Below are 20,203 nucleotides of genomic sequence, written 5' to 3'. Positions count from 1 at the left end.
AGGGTAGCGATAATCTTACCAAGCGGATCTAATAAGGCGATGGGCTGATAATTGGTCGGAGATTTCCGATTGCCTTGTTTGTGAATGAGAATGAGTATAGCCAACTTCCATGTTTGGGGTATCTGTTTTGTCTCTTCTATGGCCGTGAAGAGCTGTAGACAAATGGAAGCCCATGTTTCTGGATTTCTTTTTATTATGGCATTGCATAGGCCGTCCGGGCCTGGTGCTCGTGATATGTTGAGTTTGTTTATCATGGCTAAGATTTCTTCTTCTGCCCAGATGGCTGGCCATTTCGTTTGCTGATTGTTTGATATATTTTATCGACATCAGTGTCTTTTGTCTTATATAAAGCTGAGAAATGCTCAAGCCATGTTATTTCTTGAACGTCATGGATCATTTGTTCATTTGGTTTGGTTTGTGGATTCAGAAGGTTCCATAGCTCTCTTAAGTTGTTTGATTTCAGAGCTTTTTTCTCTGTATCCTCTGTATCATTTTGCATCATTATCATGCTGGTTTGTTTTACCCAGTTCCAGTGTCATTGTTTTGCCTTTTTCCTAAGTTGGTAATGGTTAGGGCTTTTTGATTTTGCCAATTCATTTTAATTCTCTCCGTAGCTCCCTTTTTTCCATGATCTGGTGGTTGTGTGCATGTATATGCTTTGTGTTGTTTTTTGTTGGAATGGGCGAAGCATCCATTCGTAGTTTATTTTATCTATGCCTGTACGGGTCGGGTCGTGTTCGATAGAGCCTGGGATATCCTTCCGAGCTGTTTTCATTAATTTGCAATCTGTTTGTACCGCTATTGATCTCCATCGGTGGCAGAAAGGTTTTTTCCTTATAGGGACAGGTAGAGCTCCATCTTACACTAATAATGTGATGATCACTATTTTTAGTTTTGGTGTTATCTGTGTCGATGATTTTCTTTTTTATGGAATGAGGTGCATATATATAGTTTACCATTTCAGTCGTTTTGCCACAAGACCAGGTTGGTTTAAATACAGGAGCATTGGTGTTGGGTGAATATATGAGAGACACATTTCTGATATTCAGTTCTTTAGTCCATCGTTGTGCTCTCGCTGGTAATTTCTCATGTGGTAGAGGTTCTCCAGTAGGATTAAAAAGACGGATGTTCAGATCGCTGCATGCGATGCATTGAATGTCTTGGAATTTGTTTATTGCATTATCTATAGCTGTGAAAACAGTGTCAATGGAAATGTCATCGCTAATTGCACGGGGATTCCAGTAGAGGTTCATTATAGCCAGAGTTTCCTTTTTAAGCTCTGGGCCATGAATATCCTGCATATGTTGGGAGTATTTTGGGTGTTCACAAATCGTGACTTGGGTCTATGGGTTGAAGTTCCAGGCTTCTAGGATTTCGATCTTTGTCTCGTTCTTAATCAGGGTTAGTAGGCCTGTAGAAGGACGCCCTTGTGTACGCTGTATCGCAGGGTTCATGATGGTAATGAATCCATCACATCCCGGTTACTCCGATATCCAGGTTTCCTGTATGCAGATTAATTGGAATTTATATAAATCATTGCTATTATTATGAAATAAATGAGTGAATCCTCTTGTGTTCCACAAGCATAATGACAAGTCGTGGTTTTGTTGGTTTGGTAATGGTTATCTTTGCCATTTCCTGGTTGAATTTAATGAATAATCTGATCTTTGTGTGTCCCTCCAGATAAAGGGTTTGGTATAGTTTGTGCAAGATATACTTCTGTTACCTCTATATGAGGTTCTGCAAGCCCTGAAAGACCTATCATTCGGGGTCTGGATGTTTTGTTCATATGTTTCTTTTTTGATATAGCTGGTGTATTTTTCTTGTTTGGGAAGTTCGATTCTTGAACTCACTGTATCTTCGTTATCACTTGCTAAATTTCATCCAAATCCTAGTTGGCGAAGTTGGGGTGCCGTGTATAGGACTTTATTCATGGTATCAGTTGTATTAAATTCTATCCAAACTTTATCTGTGATTGAGTCATGAATGAATTGTACAAGTTATAAGTCTCCTGATTTTATCTGTTATAGCCGAGGCACGGCATGAAGCAGTCGGAGAATGTTGGTTCGGTTTAATATGAGTTTGTCATTTCTGATTTTTAATCTTTCTATTTTCATCTTTTGACCCATCTAAGTGCCACTGGATCGCCAAAGATTGGTGCTATCAATTCCATATCACGTGTTTCCTGGTTGGTATTTTCACAGTCACTGCTGCCTCTCCTGCTGAGATCAAAAGTTATATGTGTTCCTGCATCGTCATCATCTGAAATGAGATCAATCAGTGTACAGCATTCCCATACCGTGACATCAAGATCATTCTCAGAGATCTCTTTGCAGGAAAGATCGATAAAATGGGTTTGTACAGTGTGACCTTCTTCGTATTGATTTAATATAATTAATGAGAGCTCATCTGCTGCAGACATTTGAACAGTGCCTGTAGTCTGGTCATGATCTATATGGATAGCGGGTTCATCAAGGGATCTTGGTCTTGATGTTCGTCTGGCGATTGTACTAACGCATGAAGAGACGGTGATTGATTGCGATGTTGCACCGCCATTTGTTTAGTAGTTTTATCTCCTGATTAAGTTGGATGTATAAGGTTTCGGTTGTTCCTTGGCCTTAGCTCTTCCAGGCGTGGTAAGGTTTCTTAAAAATGCTCTTGAGCCATTGGTTTTTTCTTGATTCCCTTTGATAATTTTTGGCAGGGTTTTGCGTGTTTTTCATGTTCTTCTGCATAAAAATAGCGAATGGTTCTCCGTTCTTCGTTGGCAGGAGAGGTTTGGTGATCTTATCACTATTTGAGTTCTCTGTCAATTGGTTCTCAATATTATCTTTTGGGGAGATGTAGAGGCCTGCTATTGAAGCAGCGTGCAGGGAGGGCTTCATCAGGTGGTCTACTCCTATTCCGTTCTCTATATCTTTTTTTAGTCAGTTCTTATCAGAGGGACATTGGAGCTGGTTTCCGGACAACTGTTGTATATGTATTTGCTTATGAAGTAATGCAGTAGCAGCTGTGATGTTTGTTCCATCTCGGGATGGATGGGTCATCGACGCTATTGCTAGAATTGCAGATATCAGGAGCGTTTTTTCTTCGTGATCGTTTCTAGAAAACTCAAATAATCTTGACTGCCATTGTGAGCTTGTTTCTGCTCCTGAATTCAATCAGTTATGGATGGTATTCATAAATGCTTCAAGATGTATCTGTTTTGAGTGGATAAGAGCAAGAAGCGTGGCTTGATCTTGTATTGCATCCACGCTTGTTTCTTGGAGTTTAATGAAAGGAATAATTGCTTGTGAAGACACTGCTAGCAACAGGTTTTGTAGGTTTAGCATGTTAGTAGGTATCGTATCTTGTTGATGTCCTCTCACAGGACTACATTGGCATTTGGGGGCTAATGTCACGCACGGCGGCCGCGGCCGCTGGCAGTTGTGGAGACGCTGGCGCTTGAGCGGCCATTGAAATGGCCGTTACGACGCTGCACGTTCTCCAGCCGCGGTCCAGCTTTCCGCTGTCGGACCAGCGGCGCGCTTCATTACGAGCGCCAACCCGGAAGCCCGCGCGTTGCAACCTACTCGCGTTAGGCTTCCGGGTTGGTACGCTCCAGTCCTTTCCTCTGTGTTCGAGCCTTCTCCCGCTACCTTCTCCTGTGTTTTGTGCCGTCCAGCCTTGCTATATCGGCTATTACCGTTCCTCTCTGGCTTCCCTCTTCCTCTGCAGTCCCTCCGTCCTCGCTACGTTCGTAGCTCCAACATTTCTTCCCTTTCTTTCTCTGTCTGATTGTTACTCACCACTCCCATCCTACCCTCATTGGGTAGGCTTTTCATTCTGTTGAGTCCTCTCATTCCAATCATTTCGGCCTGGCATCCTGTCATCGTACTCATCCAAGAGGGGTTTTTTGTGCCTTTTGGCTTTTTCCCCTTCATAGGTCTGCCCCGTTTCGGGGGCCCCCCTAGGCCCCGAGTCAGAGGGGCAGGGTGGCTTCCTCTCGAGGCAGACCCCACCTGCATTCCAGAGAAGAGGCTTTGAGAAGAAGGAGATTTGGACTCCAAACAGAAGAAGAGTCGGCAGGTGAGCAGGAGGGCATAAGGGTCACTTCGGATAGTGAGGAGTCGATTGACCCAGGGAGTGATTGTGCAGCTAAGATCTTCTTCTGTACTTTCCTCGCTTCCTTCTGAGGTTCCCATTTGTCTCGTTGATTATTTTTCGGTTTTTGAGGCTGGGTTTCAGTGGTGGGGAAATCGATCATTGACATTAGGGGTGTCAATGTGGTCTGGCCAGGACCTTGTTTTATTTTAGATAGATTGCGAAACAGTTCATGCCTTTTTTCCGGATTGGTCATGAGTGTTTCGATTTCAGTAATATCCAAGGAAAGACGTGCCGCGCGAATAGCACTGGTCTGCTATATCTTGGGAGATGTGATCTCAGTCTTTATCTCGTGCCCATGCTTTTTTTTCCATATTGTTTTTGCTATCAAGGCTTTCTCCTTTTGTGTCATTGTTATCATGGAGAGGTCATGATGGAGAGTTACTCTGTTATCTTGATCGTGATTTTTGTGAACAGGTATTTGGTTAGATCTCCAATGTTCTTTGGAAATGTCCATGTCTATGAGTAGTAGCTCATCGCTCCAAGAAAGTTGTTGAATAGTGGCATTGTTCTGTAGTAGCCGAGATTCATTTTGTGCAGAAACCGCAATCTTCTCAGTGCTTGCTTTGTTGAAAATGAGCAAGAGGACATTGGCACTTGATTGTCTGCGTTTGCGACCTTTCCCGCAGCGCATTGTGAATCAGTTACTGTCAAGGGCCCGACCAGGGGCAGGTGAGTTTCACTCATCTTCTGCTCGGCATCTTGATCTTGACTCTTTGTCAGGCATGACACGGAAGGTATTTGTTTGCGTATCTCATCATGTTTGGCAATCATTAGCAGCGTGTCGTCAAGTAAGGGCAGCAGTGGGTCTGTAGGCGTTCCAATCTTGTTCCTCAGCCGCGTTGCTGGCCCTGTGGAGACCGCCATCGAAATCTATTGTTTTGGCACAGTTAATTTGGTAAAGGAAATAATCGAAAGGTGAGGTAATTGCAAGAAATGTCGGGAGATGGGTCACCCACGAGTCAGCCACGGGGCGACTCGAAAAGATTCTGTACTGACTGCGCTTCGCGGGGGTCGTGTGCTGAGGAGGCTGAGTCTGAGACTCCTAATCAGGTAGCAATGGAACTTGGCAGTAGACTCACGGTCCGGTGCAAATCACTGAGCTGGCAAGGTCAAGGAACACAGTAAACACAGGAACAAACATGAGTTTTTTGCATTAAAATCTACAGAGGGAATGGAGTGAACAATCCTGGGTCAGCCTTCCCGCCACGTATGTTTTGACCCTAAATGTATCGTCTTGTCAAGTCAAGTCTAGCCTAATCTAGATGAAATTCTGTGGGATCAAAGGGGAAGTTCCCCAACTGTCTCACACTCTGACTCGACTGGCTTGGTCAAAGTACCTAAATGATCTAGTGCTAACGCGCTTTAGTGGCTCACTCTCATCAAGATCGTATCAGAGCAAAGCGAGAGCAAAGCAAGCAAAGCAGAGCAAAACACACAAGGAGGTGGGTGGGCGCCTTACCAATGGTGAATGAGTGTAGAGTGGAAAGATCTCTGTCTCGTGTCAGGGCAGCGCGCCTCTCAGGCAATTCCAACCGCATTTGCAACCGCTCCGACCGCTCACAGAATACAGCATTTCCAGCAAATACAACGTTTGCCAGCGGCAAACGGCATACAGCATCGGATGTAGGATTAAACTGAAGGGAGGATTGTGTATTCTCCAAACCATTGATTACTTGCCAAAAGTAGCTTCCCCATTGTTTTGCATCATAATGCCTCTATGACTCCTTAGCTAATTCTTATTGCTATTGTTATCAATTTGTATAAAATTCTGACCTAAAGAATCTTTACTATTTAAAATGTGCCAAATAGATTGTCTAAGCACTTTCTTACATTGCACAAACATATGATCAAATTTGCGAGTATGTAGATGGACATGTGTTCCTCCTCTCCAAGATAACTTAGCAAAAACAAGGGCATTATACAATGTCTGTTTTACGAAATCATGAAAAAAATGGTGCTCAATTTCCATTCATGAGTGCTGACATTCCAAACCTGTTCAAGATTCTCGTTAAAAACACTCAATGCTCAATTATTTAGATAGATCCTGTTGTTCCCCTGGCTGACCCTGGGGAGCTGTAGGGGGGGGGGGGGGCAGTCAACAGGAATTATTTTTTCTTCATCGGAACATTAAATATCAACATAAGCATGTTGTGATCACTAAAATCAGTCACCCTTACATAAAAACGTTTGCAAAGATCGTCCATAGCGGAATCCACAAGAATATAATAATCAGTAATCAACTGCAAAGTACCACTTTTCCATGTGCACCTCGGGGGACAGTCACCAGGATTCTAACCCTTAAGCATTAATAAACCCAGGGAGGTTAACATGTGAAGCCACATTCTCCCATAACATGGACAGGTTAGTTCCTTTACGCCTTCTCACCGCTACCGCTTCTCGCCAGAGTGATCAGGAGAGTGAAGATGCAACCCAGCCGGATGATCCTCATAGCACCAGCATGGGCCTGACAAATGTGATACCCAACCCTGGTGCAACGGACACAGGGCAAACAGGTTTGCCTCCGGGCTCACCAGTTCTCATTAACCCAATAAGAGTGGAAATCCTTCATCATGACCCAGCGGTGCTCTCGCTCAGGGCCTGGTTCCTGAACAGCGAAGACATGCCTATTTAGCATTACCCACTGAATGCTGGGACATCATTCATGTGTCTGAGCATATTCCACTCGCATAACCTGTACAGGAGGGCGGGATATCCACTGACGGGCCCATGGGCCAGTGCTCACCCTCTAGTACCGGTAAGACAAGATAGCTGCACCATGTGAGGAATGGAGGTGCAGGATTCACTTACTCCAACACAACTAAAAAATGAGGACTCAGTAGTTTGGCAAAGGGAAGTCTGTTTAAAGACAAGTACATCAAACAGGGAAACAATGGGAAATCAGCATCGTTGCGATCACCTGGCTCGCTCCAACTTCCTCGAACTTGAACAGCAACTTTTATACATAAAACTCGTAATCATTGACGTCTAACTCTACAAAACTCGTCATGCAATATCATTAGTTAGGAAAGGTAACTTAAGTATAGGTGCTATATCTGTATATGGTAATAGAGCATGCGGATTGGATAACTTATCGGGTGGCCGTCTACGTCCAACCCTCTACATCACGCGTGATAGACGTCACTAAAAGTACGACGTCCCATTGGTTCTACTATCTATAGGACCCTAGATTACACAATCCATTGTGATTGGGTGGTTACACCCATAGACATAAATCCCCATTTTAATTAGCAGCATGCAGAACGGACACCCAGGTGCCTGGTGTCCCAAGATTCACCCTGCCTTCCTTTCATCAATCAGTATCTTAGGGCTATGTGTCAATTAGTTGGCTGGGCATGGCCTCGAAACTGTAGCCTCTTATCAGGAAAATGTATGGCATCCTCGGGTTCTGGATGGCATCAGGCAGTGGTACCTCTTCGCGCCTGGCTGGTCACGTGTTAGTTCACCATGAATCTGCTTCAATTTCCAGCTTTTCCTGTATTTAATTCTGCTTCGGCCTCGCCACCTGCATGGGCCTCCCTTATCTTGACCTCACGGGGCAGGCTGGTGTGCTCTGAAGTTTTGATTCCTGTGAGCTGACGCTCTCCTCCTTTTCTCTGGTTGACCTCGATTTCCCAGGCACGAGCTGCTCTTTGTTGAGTTTCAATTCCGCTCCTTCTCCTGGCTTTGGCTGGGATACGAAACCAGGCCTGTTAGGCCTCTGTCCGCCTGGGCATACCTCTGCTTTTACAAAATAGAGTTGCACTTGTATAGCGTGCCTTATTGAGGTAGATATATGGTTGGCGCTTGCCGCTCTATTTGTCTACTAAGCATTGCAAGCAGTATCGTTTTCTTGGCATCTTGCGTTCCAAGCCTATTTACACACTTTAACTGGTTGACTCCTTCCATCTTGCCTCATAGCAACGTTTCCTTATGTTTTATCATCGTCTCTTTTCCTGTGGCCAATTCATCGATTTTCCATAGCTGCTCGTTCAGGCATGCTATCCTTGTTAGCCGTTTTCGTTCATCCGCGAGTCTGTCCAGGCCCTTGTGTCATTTCCACTGGCCTTCCATTAAGGCTCTTTGGGTCTCTTCATGGACCGTCTGTAGGTACTCTTCATTTTGTCTCAGCGGCTGGTACGGCTGTCTGATAGGGTAACGTGCTGCCCAGGGCTGTCTGGTTATGGGCACTTATGGCTCTTCTGATGTACACTGGGCAGAGTCCCAGTGCAGCTCTCTGTTGGTTCATTTGCTCCTCATACATCAAATACCTTGGCGAGTACGCTCCTGGTACCTCGAAATGGGGGGCAGGGGTGCAGGCCATGCTCGGGACCTCCTCCTGACTCCCCACTCTGGTCGGTTCATCGATCACTTCTGCTTCTTCTTTTGTATTTATTTCCTTAGTTTCTTCACTATCCGGTTCATTGTCTTCAGGGTTTGTACATGATGGTGTGAATGTATGCGTCTTTGGAGTCCATATTTTTTATCACACCCTTCAAACTTCCTGCTGTTTTTACATGTTCATCTTTATTCCATGTCATTAGCTGGCATTGTCCATTTGGGCTGCAATAGATCCATTTCCCTTCATACTTTCTTCGTTTCCTGGGATATGTAAATTATGTTCCTTCTGGCGCAAATTCACTGGCTTTCACAAAGTCTCTTATTTCCTCATCAGTCAGGTCTCTGGGCTTGCATCCTGGTTCAACATCGACCAACGTTTTCATCCCAATGGCTTTCTTCGCAGTTTTCTAGCACTGTGTGATGATTATCTTGATAACACAGCATCCTAGCAGTATCATTCCTAGGAAGGCTCCCAGAAACTTGAATATGTCTGCCATCCATTGTGGGACCCACGAGAACAAGGCTCCAAACCAGCTGTCATTGCCCACTTCATCACTTTCATCGATCATCTGGTTTTTCAGGTTTGTCAACATACTTATGGCCTCTGTTAGGGTTCCGTTTTCTTCATCGTGCAATGGTATAAATGTGCAACATGATTCTCTGATTTTTGCACAAGCACCTCCATCGATCGCTGTGATCATGTCGAGTACATATCTATTCTGGAGGGTCATCAGTCTGATCGCTCTCAGTTCTTCTTTGATTGCGTTAAATCCGTTAATGGTAGTGTTGATGGTCTTCAATAACTCCCATCTGGTTATCTGCAGCCATTTCGCATTCACTCCAACTTGAATGTGTGGCAGGAACAATGTGGTGAATACTGTTGAGGTGAGGCTGAACAGCCTTTGTTCGTATTGGATAGCATGGAATGCCTCTTCTGATTTGGCCGAAAAATAATTTTCCCTCTTCATCCTGGATACCAGTTCCACAGATCTCCTTTTTCTTAGATGAGCATCTGATTTTGGGAAGCTGTTCAAATTCAGGTCATGTTTAGGGATCACTAGTGCGGGAACGTGGACGTTCACCAGTGTGCATATGCCTCCCCAGTTCTTCGGTAGTCTTATGTATGCCTTGGATCCACAGGCCCAGTAATGGTCCATAATGACTGCGGTTCTTTGTGTCATTCCTGGAGCTTCAAAGAAATTCTGTTGTAATGTATGTAATATTTATTCATTGTCTTAATAATATGATGCTGTGTATTCATGACATAATCATTGCTGTATTGTGAACTCAATATGCTGACCGTCATGTATTTTATTATTTGTTGTGGATTTAAATCTTGTGGTTTTTTGTAAGTTTTGTTTTGAAAGGTTAATTTATTAGCCAACCAAAATAAAAAAATTTAAAAAAGACTGCGGTTCTTTGTGTCATTCCTAGGGCTTCAAAGATTCGTCCGCAGTTTGCATTCTCTCCCATCTTCCTCGTGCCATTACTTCTGAAGCATAGTTTTGGGCTTTCAAGTGGTACTATTTACAGGGGTCCTCCTCTGTCTTCAACCCATGTTAACAGCTTTACCAGTTTCGGCCATAGAGGTTTGCATAACCTCTGCAAATTCTCTATTGCTTCTCGGCAGGCTCCAAGGACCATCCAAGCTCGGCAGATTACTACTCCTTCTTCCCATCCATCTGGGGAAACCACTGTTCCCCAAATCTGCATTTGGCCTCTGTTCTTCCAAATGTGTGCCTCTTCTGCAGTTTTTCCTTGAACGTTCAGTCTCGGGTTTATCTCCCATCTTATTCCTGATCCTTTGACGTCTGATCACGTGATTCCTGGTGTGCACCCTGTTTCTTGTTTTAATGTTCTGGACGTAGCCACCTTCATCTGGGTAATCCTTTTCAGTGGCTCATATCAATGAGGCGTCTCTCCCCATAAATTGTCCTCTGGTGTTGCACATTGCTACGTGTGACATACAGTGTGCTGTGGAGACATCAATTTCTACAGCTAAAAAGATCTTAGATTTTCCCATGCTGTATGGTAGGAGTGCACAGACAAAGCATTTTCCTTCTGACTGCCTTCGTCCTACTTCCTTCATGTGCTGGTACCATATGTTGATTCCGAGATGGGCTGTGCTGTCCAGGTAATCATTGAGTTCATTGTTATCTTCATTCGGGCTCCTCTTGATTCTCAGCGTTCTTCTGTAGTTTGCTATTACTATGTCTTTAAATGCGTCAGTGCTGCTTTTCCACTCTGGCAGTCTCGTGGAGCAGGTTTCCTTGGCTGCATCGCAGTGGTAGGAGAAGGTTTTGTGCTTTCTTTCCTTCCCTTTTGTAATTTTTCATAGACTTCCTCTGACCACCCTTGACTCACCAACTTCCCAACGCGTGGCTTTGTCGTAAGCCTGGTGCTTGTTCCTTGTGTTGGAGCTGGCGTGCTTGCTGTTATAGTTTCTGTAGTTCTATTTTTCAGCTCCTCGTGCAGTTTCTTTGCTCTGACTATGAATGGGAACAAATAATCTATCAGCATTTGTGTTTTCTCTGCGAGTTTCTTTGTGGCTACTTCTGTTCTTTTGAGGGATTTTGCTATGCCCTCTCTCTTTGGTTTTTCTTGGTTGCCTCTACTATTCTCTGGGGCTGGTCATTCGGTAGGCAATTTCTCTTTTCCCGTTGTCCTTGTTGGAGGCCCTGTTGCCATTGACACTTGCCCTTGTTCATGTGCATTTAGTGTGTGGGTGCGTGCAGTGGTCAGCGCTACATTCTCACTCGCTTCGTGCTGATCCTGTCTCCAGCTTTTCTCTCCATTCATCACCTCGACTGTGCATGTGCCACTGCTAGTTACATTTAATTTTAGTTTGTCAACTTTACCATCAGTTTTTCTTGGAACTGTGATAACTATATAGGGACTGGGTGCTTTTGTGGGACCCAGGCGTTCATTATCTGGCGGGTGCACTGAAATTGGGACGCTTTGTGCACCGATAAAAAATGCAGTTCTGATAGTCAAAGACAGAAACACAATGATAATTATTACGCATATACACATTATAGACTTGTAGGACAGCTGGCAGCATTTCCTTCCAGGAAAGTGGGGGCACCCCTCTGTTGGTGGTAATACCGGGTTACTGTTCCGGGCCCCCATCTCGAACATAAGTCTATTTTCGGCGTTTACTTCTTTTCTTACTCTGATTAGTTACTCAAGAGTTCGTGAATTACTAAAGTGATGAGTGCTTCTCAAGTGTCCCCCCTCTTGCGGGTGATGAAGGTAGTCTCTGGATATGGAGTACAGTTCTTTTGCTAGACTATGGAAAAGGTTCGGCACGACACATTCATTATGCATATCTATAGTAGGTAAAGTCCCAGTGCACTCCTCTAATTTGCCTTGGTCCTGAGGACATGCTGGAACCTGTTCAATGCGAAGGAATGAAAAGATGGAACTGCTAAAAATCACACAAAAATAGAATGTTGTAAAAATAAAAACAAAAATAAAAATAAAAGTAAACATAAAATAAAAAAATAAAAATAAGAAAAATAGAAAAATAAAAGTAAAAGAAAAACAAGATGGTGGAGTTCTCGTTCCCGCTCTCCTCGATCTGTCCCACGGTGGAAAGATAAAGCACTGTCTCTCTGTCCCCTTGATCTGTCCCACAGCGGAAAGTCTCACTGGAACCTCCTTAGGTATTCCCGCTGGAAGTTAGATAGCTCCACCTGGAGCATTATGCCGTGGAGGAGTGTGCCCATGTGTGAGATATTGGCTGGATCTCTGAGGAAGGTGATGACGTCAACATCTGCAGACATTCCCACCATTTCTGGATAATCTGTGACTAGTCTGAACAGGATGTTGTGCGCCAGCTGGGCGTCCTCGGGTGATAGGGACATTTGTCCTGTTTGGCTGGGTCCTGATCACGAGCTTTTCTTTTGATTCGCACAGTCTCTGCACTTTCCTAATTTAGTTTAGTCCACAGCTGGTTTAATCGTTCAATGTTTCTTGGATCTCTCATGAATGTGCGTGTATCAGTTGTTCTCCCGACGAGTTCCGGGCATTTCTCGATTATTCGAAAGAACAAAGTGAAGGCGAGTTCTTCAATGTCTGCCGGTGGTGGAAGCATTTGTGTCCTTTTCACAGTGCTCGGGTAGCTCGGTGAAGGCCTCCGCGATGACAGTCAGCAGTTGCCAGATTACTTTCCTGTTAGCAGGATCTTGGATAAAGTCTGTTACACTGGTTGCTCTCCCTACGAGTGACGGATATGATATCACCACCAATTGAAAATAAGTGAGCGCATCCCACTTGAGGCTTCTGCTGGGAGATACCATAAATTCTGTAAACAAAGTCTTGACGCTGGTTGCTTCAGGATGCTGTGTTACGCTCTCAGAAAATATCTTATTTGCAGTCTATCAGAGTCTTGATTCTTTATACTACTTGGGCGTGATGTGATTTCAAAAGTTCGTGTTATCAATGTTGTTGTTGTTGTGGCTTTGGATGTGTCGTTCTCTTCCTCACCCTGCAACTGTGGTGCACAGAGTGTCCGTATTATTGTTCTTTTATCACCTTTCTCTGGTTTGAGGGAGTGTCCTGTTTAAAAGCCACAATTTAAAACAGAGTTCTTTTGCCTTTATTTTGCTGCTCATGCGTCCTTCTTCCTCTCCATGGATCTTGTCTGCACATGCTGAGGTTCTTCCCCGTTGTCTGTGGTTTCTTTGTGGTTAGATGTGGTTGGAGGGCTCTCCCCTATGTATGGTTTAATGCCATTTAGGAAGAGCCATGCCCTCCTTCCTTGAAGCTTGACGGCTGAAGGAGTGCAGTCCTCCACGATGAAATGGCCATTAAATCGCGGCTCGTCCCACCTCTTTCTTGTGAAGTTCCTTATAAGCACAACATCACTGGCGAAGACGAGAGGCGCACAAACCCCTTGCGTGGCGTCTGTTTCAGCACTTGCTGTTGTGTTTTGTACTGCGCTGCACCCTTTTCGCGGTCGCTGCAGCTGGCCTGCAATGACAGAGACGCTGGATGTCATACAGTTCAGGTATTCCTGCATCTCTGTCCCCAAGACCTAGATAGATAGATAGGGTACCATGCTGCCCAGGGCTGTCTGGTTATGGGCGCTTCAACAGGTATGGCTCTTCTGATGTACACTGGGCAGAGTCCCAGTGCAGCTCTCTGTTGGTTCATTTGCTCCTCATACGTCACATACCTTGGCGAGTACGCTCCTGGTACCTCGAAATGGGGGTCAGGGGTGCAGGCCATGCTGGGGACCTGCTCTACAAACCTATGCTAGACAACTGGACCCACTGTTTCTATTCGTAGACCAGCTACTACCATATCTGTTCCATCTAACCAAAGCAGGTTTGGCGTAATCCTCAATCAAGGTTCATCTATTGGACATTTCATCCTATTACAGGGGTCCACAACATGCGTCGTTTGTGACAGACACAGCAGTTAAAACCTTTCTGAAATGACTATTGCGCACCTGGTTCCCAGTTGAAGTCTAAACACTGGGCCTCATTACGAGTTGGGCAGTAAGTGGTAAAACTGGTGGTAACTGTTTACCGCCAATTTAACCACTACACCAAATTATGACTTTTGGTTTTGAGTGGAGGATTTACCTCCAGCAAAACCCTGGAGGTAAATCTTCCCACTCAACGACCAAAAAAAAACCCGGCAGATTTTGCCAAATTACTGCAGTAGTAATTCTGCCGCAGTAATTTCTGCCAAAAAAGCCCCCTTGGGTCCAATGGACCCAAAATAAATGGGGATTTACACCGCCACCACCATTGGAAGGTTGCGTTTTTGGTGACAATAACATCAGCAAGACACATCAGTGAACTACAAGCACTCTCTGCAGAGGCGCCTTTCACAGTCTTCCAAACAGACTGTGTCATACTTAGGCCACACCTGAAGTTCCTTCCCAAGGTGGAATCCTAAATGACACTATCAGAATGCATAGTTGTCCCATCCTTTTTCGGCAAGCATTCCTCCAGCGCTGAACACGCTCTACATTCCTTAGACCTTTCACGTGTTTTGAAATTGTTCCTGCAAGGCACCAGTAGTTTCTGTACCTCCTCTAGACTCTTTGTTGCCTTCTCCAGGTGCACCATGGGGCAAAGCATCTCCCAGCAATGCCTTGCACACTAGGTGGCCAACTGCATCACTCACTGCTACCAATCGAATGGCAATCCTCTCCTTTTCCCGGCTACAGCGCACTCCAGCAGAGGAAGGGAGATTAGACCTACTGCCTGGAGGGGGATGCAAAGAAGAAATCCGGAGTCAGGCAAGCAGTCCTATGTCACCTGTAAACATAAGGAAGGAGCAGCCATTGTTCACCCATCCTTCCCATCAGTTGTCGAGCATGTATAGTGTATAAGTATATTTGGTGGTACTGTGGTTAACCTATGTGTGTTCCAGTGATAAAGTGGCATGCTTCCACTGCTTGGTATTCTATTCAAGCATGTGAATCTATGAAAGCTCAAATGCTGGAGAAGTCTTTTGTTACTTACCTGTAACTGTATTTCTCCAGCATTTGGTATCTTTAATAGATTCACATGCGCCCACCCGCCTCCCTGGGAGGCTATTCCGAGGCCAGTCAGTCATCCTATAGGCAGTCTCTACGGCTCAAAATCTGAAGATGACTGCCTGTGGTGGAGCTTAAGCACTGCCACTTCATACGCTAGGGTCACAAAGGACCAAAATGAGGTGGAGGGACTATAAAAGTGAATGCCATATCACACATAACAGGCAATTTGTATTGTAAGGATTTGAATCTATGAAAGATACCAATGCTGGAGAAATACAGTTGCAGTTAAGTAACAAAGACATCTCAAACCCGGTAAATGTAAGGAAAACAAATAAAAAAGTAGCTTCCCAGCATAATGGTTGTTTACTCATGCAATGTTGGGATTTGGTTGGATCCCTCTGTGTTCGGCTCCAAGTGGTGTCGGGTTCGCGGACGCCATATTAAAAGAATTGGGCTTATAGACGTTAGAGATGTGTATAGACAGTCTCTATCTGTGTTTTACACCAAAATTAAATCCCATCAGGGATGCTATATGATCTAATGTGACTGAAATAGTCAGCTGTATATCACGAGTTAATGCAAGCAGTGCACTAGATATTATACTGATATAACTGTGACTAACGTATTAAGAGTTTAAAAGTAAGAGTGTGAGAAACCAATTAAGTAGTGGAAATCCAACTATGGGCCTCATTACGAGGTTGTCGGTATTCTGGCAGTATTACCACTGGGATATTGTCAACTTCTAACACTATAACTGCCACTTGGTCTGGCGGAATTACCAACAGATTACAAGTGGGTGGGAAGGGCAGTAAATCCCCATTCCATGGAGTCTCATTGGACTCCATGGGGGGATTTGCCGGTATTACTGGCACTGGTATTACCGGTGCCAGTAATACCAGCTATTTTTGCCAGTCAGATGGCGTAATTACCTCCAGTTTTTAGCTGGAGGTAATTCCAGCCACTCTACCGGCAACCTTGTACTTTGCCAGTGAGGTAATGTGCCGGTAAATGGAATTACCGGCATGTTATATACTGCACCGGCAAGGTTGCAATGAGGCCCAATATGTCAAGGTTGGGTTGTGGTGTTAAAAAAAGCTGTGATAGACTGTATTAACAAATGTCTCAATGGCAAGGAGTTACAGTATCTCACTCTAAGTGACTAAATAGTCAGTGTAAAGATAACCTCCCTGAACCTCCCTACTAGCGAGCACATATCTAATGCTAGGAGAAACCATCACTGGTTGAAAATTAGCGATAGGATACTCTTCAAAACTGTGTCTTTAACTTTCAAATGCCTCAACAATGCTGCCCCCCCATACCTGAAGGAAAGAATAATCAGAAAAACTTCTGCACGACTCACTAGGTCTTCCAACTCCTACTGCCTCCAAATACCGATATTCAGACTTATAAAAACAGGAGGCAACAGCTTCCCAGTAAAAGCAGCTCTGCAATGGAATGCATTACCAGTTGAGTTCAGAAGGGACCAGTCTTACTATAGCTTCAGACGCAACACCCGCACCTGGTTATGCCTTAATGACCACTAGACCATGACTGTAGTTGTATGTTTACGTGCATGTTTACTAACTGTACCTGTCTCCAAGTATCTTCCTTTCTATACTATTGTAATATACTGTCTATACCTGTAACTAAACTTTAAGTATTCTAGTGATGTTGTGCGCCCAGCTACCTAAGGGTTTGGTGCGCCCTACAAATAAATAAACATACAAACAAACAAATATCCTCTGGTGGGTGAGGCCAGCTGTGAAGACTGGATAGAAAGGTGGCCTCTCTGTGTGCCACGAACTAGAGCAAGCAGTGGGCTGAATGTTGTACTAAGTTGATTGAAACTAACATATTAATGGTATAAAGAGTAACAGTGTGAGAGAACAATTGAACAGTGGAGGATCTGGACATCAATATCAGGTTGTGGTGTTTAGTTTAGTTGTGATTTATTGTCTTTGAAATTGTCTCAACAGCAAGAAGGTATGGTATCTCACAAGGACTCACAAGCACACAGTTTCATTAATCCAAAATGGTATGTTTCGAAAGACACAAATATCAAAGGATCACATTGAATTCATGATCCAAATTAAGTCCATCTAGCACAGTTCGGAAATGTTCATATGTATCAGGCTTCTTGTTGTCGAAGTTCCTGATCTCTGTCACCACCTCTGGTCCCACACAACACCACTTCAAGTTCAGCAAATCTTATGTTTTTCATGTACTCAAATTGCTGGTTCTTCTGCCAGTGTGCTGCAAGGCGATATTTTGTTTCTTGTTGTCCAAATATGTTAAGATGTTCACCAATTTTGATTCTAAATTCTATTTTAGTGCTTCCAATGTAGACACGTTTGCAAACACATATCATCACATAAATTACATATTTATTGCTACAATTGATAAGTTGTAAATTGAATTGCCAATGTTGGTTGATCAGTACGTTTTAGGCAGTCAGGGCATATATGCAAATGGAACAATTCACACATTAAAAAAGCATGTGATATTAGATTTCTGAAGCCAATTACTGCTTCTGTGTGTTATATTTTCCATGAAAGAATGGGAAAGAAGGGCTGAGCAGAGTCCTGAGTGTGCGTGCTCTTGTATCTGTGAAGGTGGGATTGTCATTCAGGTATTATTCTCTTATGTCATTATCCATAAGAAGCAAATGCCAGTGTTTTTGAATCACCTAAAATGCCTTATGACTGACTGAGTTGTATATGGTTATGAAGCGTAACTTTTCTTGTATAGCACCAGTATTCCATTTGTATAGGAGTGCCAATCCCTCCCCCCTCAAAGGAGTACAGGTAACATGATAGGCAGATCAATGGTTCCATTATTTCAGAAATCAAGGTTAGAGCACCTCTTTTAAAAATGGTAAAAAGTGCATGTAGCGATGTAACATCATGGTTAAAATGACCCAGGAAGTGAAGGGTTCTTTAAGTATCACACATATATCATGAATATGTAAACATATATTATGAAAAAAAGATACAAAGTAAGACATTCTTAAATAATTAAATAATGGCCCCCAGAAGGGTAGCACTGTGGCAGACTGGGATATATTTAAAAATGGATGCCCAAAGCACAAAATGGTGTCCACTTCCCAGCCAGCTGTCTAGTGTGAAAGCCCTGACTCATGCTGATAAGGAATGGTCTTGGCAGCATCTTGCTGTGAGATAATTACGTCTGGGAGATTAATCTTGGAACTTGGCAGGAAAACCAGATAAGATTCATAATGAGAACGGCATGATGTACTTTCTGAAGACCAATTTGACAGACCAGCTGCAGTATTTGGCACCACATAATAAGAGGTTATTTCTCCACAGTATTAGTCAGTGTCTCATAGTGCCTGTTTTTTTTGTCCCTGGTCCTTGCCTCAAAAAGAATTTACAGCTGCCAGAAAGCTTGATGGGATGGAAAGGGACCCCTTGTACACGTTCCTTGGGTGTCAATAGGTCTAGCCTGTTGGTTGCATCTGCTTTCTTTTTGGCTTGTTTCAAATGGTCATAGCATAACCTCTATTTTGAATGGTTTGTGTCTTCCCCTGTATTCCTCATCTTTGATATCTCCTTCCAACTTCAGCTGAATTCTGATTTTTTTTTCTCTCAGTAAAGGGCTCCGTTCGTCATCAACTCAATGCTCCTTTACGGCCGCCGTCCGCTCTCGAGGATGACATCACTGATTGTATACATAGCATGCACTGCGCCCGTTCCATCAGTTCAATTTTTCTGCTCCACAGTTTGCTTCAGATCGGTTCATTGACATCATATCGAACATTGTTTTTCGAAATGTCGACTTCTAAGACAGGCATTAAGAAGTGTGTGAATTGTGGGGCCAAAATCTCCACATCGCATTTGCCTCTGGTGTCTGGATATCGAACACAAGACGGAACACTGCGGTTCCTATCAGTCCATGACAGGGTAGGCGCTAAAAGAGAGTCCTCGAGCTCGGACTCAAAGCCTTTGACCACTCAAGTAGACTTGAAGCCTTGAGACAATGAAAGGTCCAGGCCTCAGTCCTCTGTTATTACATCGAGTCAAGGGTCGGGTCCTTCAACATCGAAGCCTTTGTTCTCTAAGCCCTTGACGTTGTCGACGCAGCCAGTCGATGGATTCAGTGAAGGTTTTTAAACCTCTTATGAAGAAAGACTTTTTTAAGTTGATGACTTCCATTTTTTAGGATGATGAGCCTTCTGACCACAACACCCCTCCTTTTGGGCTTGAGTTTGGGACCCCAAATGTTCCTCAGGCTCTGATTGCAGAAGAGCCTACGATGGAACACTTGATAGACTCTTTCAGTGCTGCAAATGGCCTTGATACCTCTCCTAGGGTGGAGATTCGTACATCAGATCCTTCTGGTCATGCAGATCATCTCCTCAACACCTAGGCCATCACGTCACTCCTCGCGCTACCTGACTCACTAGATGCCACCCACCCCTCTCCTGCCCGCCATCTGATACAGTTGTACCACTCCTCTGTCCCACTCTGTATCCTACCCCCTGCTGTATATCTGTTCTGTTGTTACCACTGAAAAGTGCTCCATTAGGCATCTGTTGTGTTGTACACCTCTGTAAAGCACTTCGTTATGTATCTGTATTGGTGTAAGGTGATGTCTCTTATAGGTCACTGATGAATAGGGTTACAGAGTATCTGGGATCGGGAAGGAATGCCACAGTTTACCAGCAGGTGGACTGTACCAATATTTTAGATAAGGGTCCTCAAAAGGATCCTATTTTGCCATTCCAAACTGCTCTAAAGAGTAGAGTAATGGCCAATTGGGAAGTCCCAGAAACCAACCCTGCAGTGAGTAAAAACCTCACTATAAAGTACAAACCCTCCAGCATGGATCTGGATTTTTTGTCCAAACATCCATCTGAAGACAGTTTCATGGTGCAGGCTGCTACCTCATCATCTAGGGCTGTCGCCTACCCAACTATACCACCTGACATGCATTGCAAGAAATTTTACACATTGGCTATGAGAGTTTTCTCTGCCAGTAGCATGGCATTAAAATCCATTAACGCTACTTGTGCCCTGGCCAAGTTTTCCTTCACGCAATGGGATGTCATAGCTATGGCTGTGTAACATATCCCAGAAAGGGAGGGAAGAGATGTTTTTTTAAATATCATTAAATATGGAAAGGAGGTGATGTGCAATTCTCTGCAGTATGGGGACATGAATCTGCTGACAGTGTCAGCAGGGCAATGGCAGCCAGTACTGT

At 44.0% G+C, this 20,203-nt stretch overlaps 1 protein-coding gene across 1 annotated transcript in view; it reads right to left on the bottom strand.

Moving 5' to 3' along the window:
- LOC138492335 (sodium-dependent serotonin transporter-like) overlaps positions 1-20,203 on the bottom strand; it is an 821,649-nt gene that overhangs the window by 317,860 nt on the left and 483,586 nt on the right. The gene's annotated exons all lie outside the window — the stretch shown is intronic.

This window comes from Ambystoma mexicanum, chromosome 10, assembly GCF_040938575.1.
Source record: "Ambystoma mexicanum isolate Mex_15411 chromosome 10, UKY_AmexF1_1, whole genome shotgun sequence".
NCBI lineage: Eukaryota > Metazoa > Chordata > Amphibia > Caudata > Ambystomatidae > Ambystoma > Ambystoma mexicanum.
The sequence above is the reverse complement of the archived record's forward strand: the minus strand, read 5'-3'. Positions and strand labels throughout refer to the sequence as shown.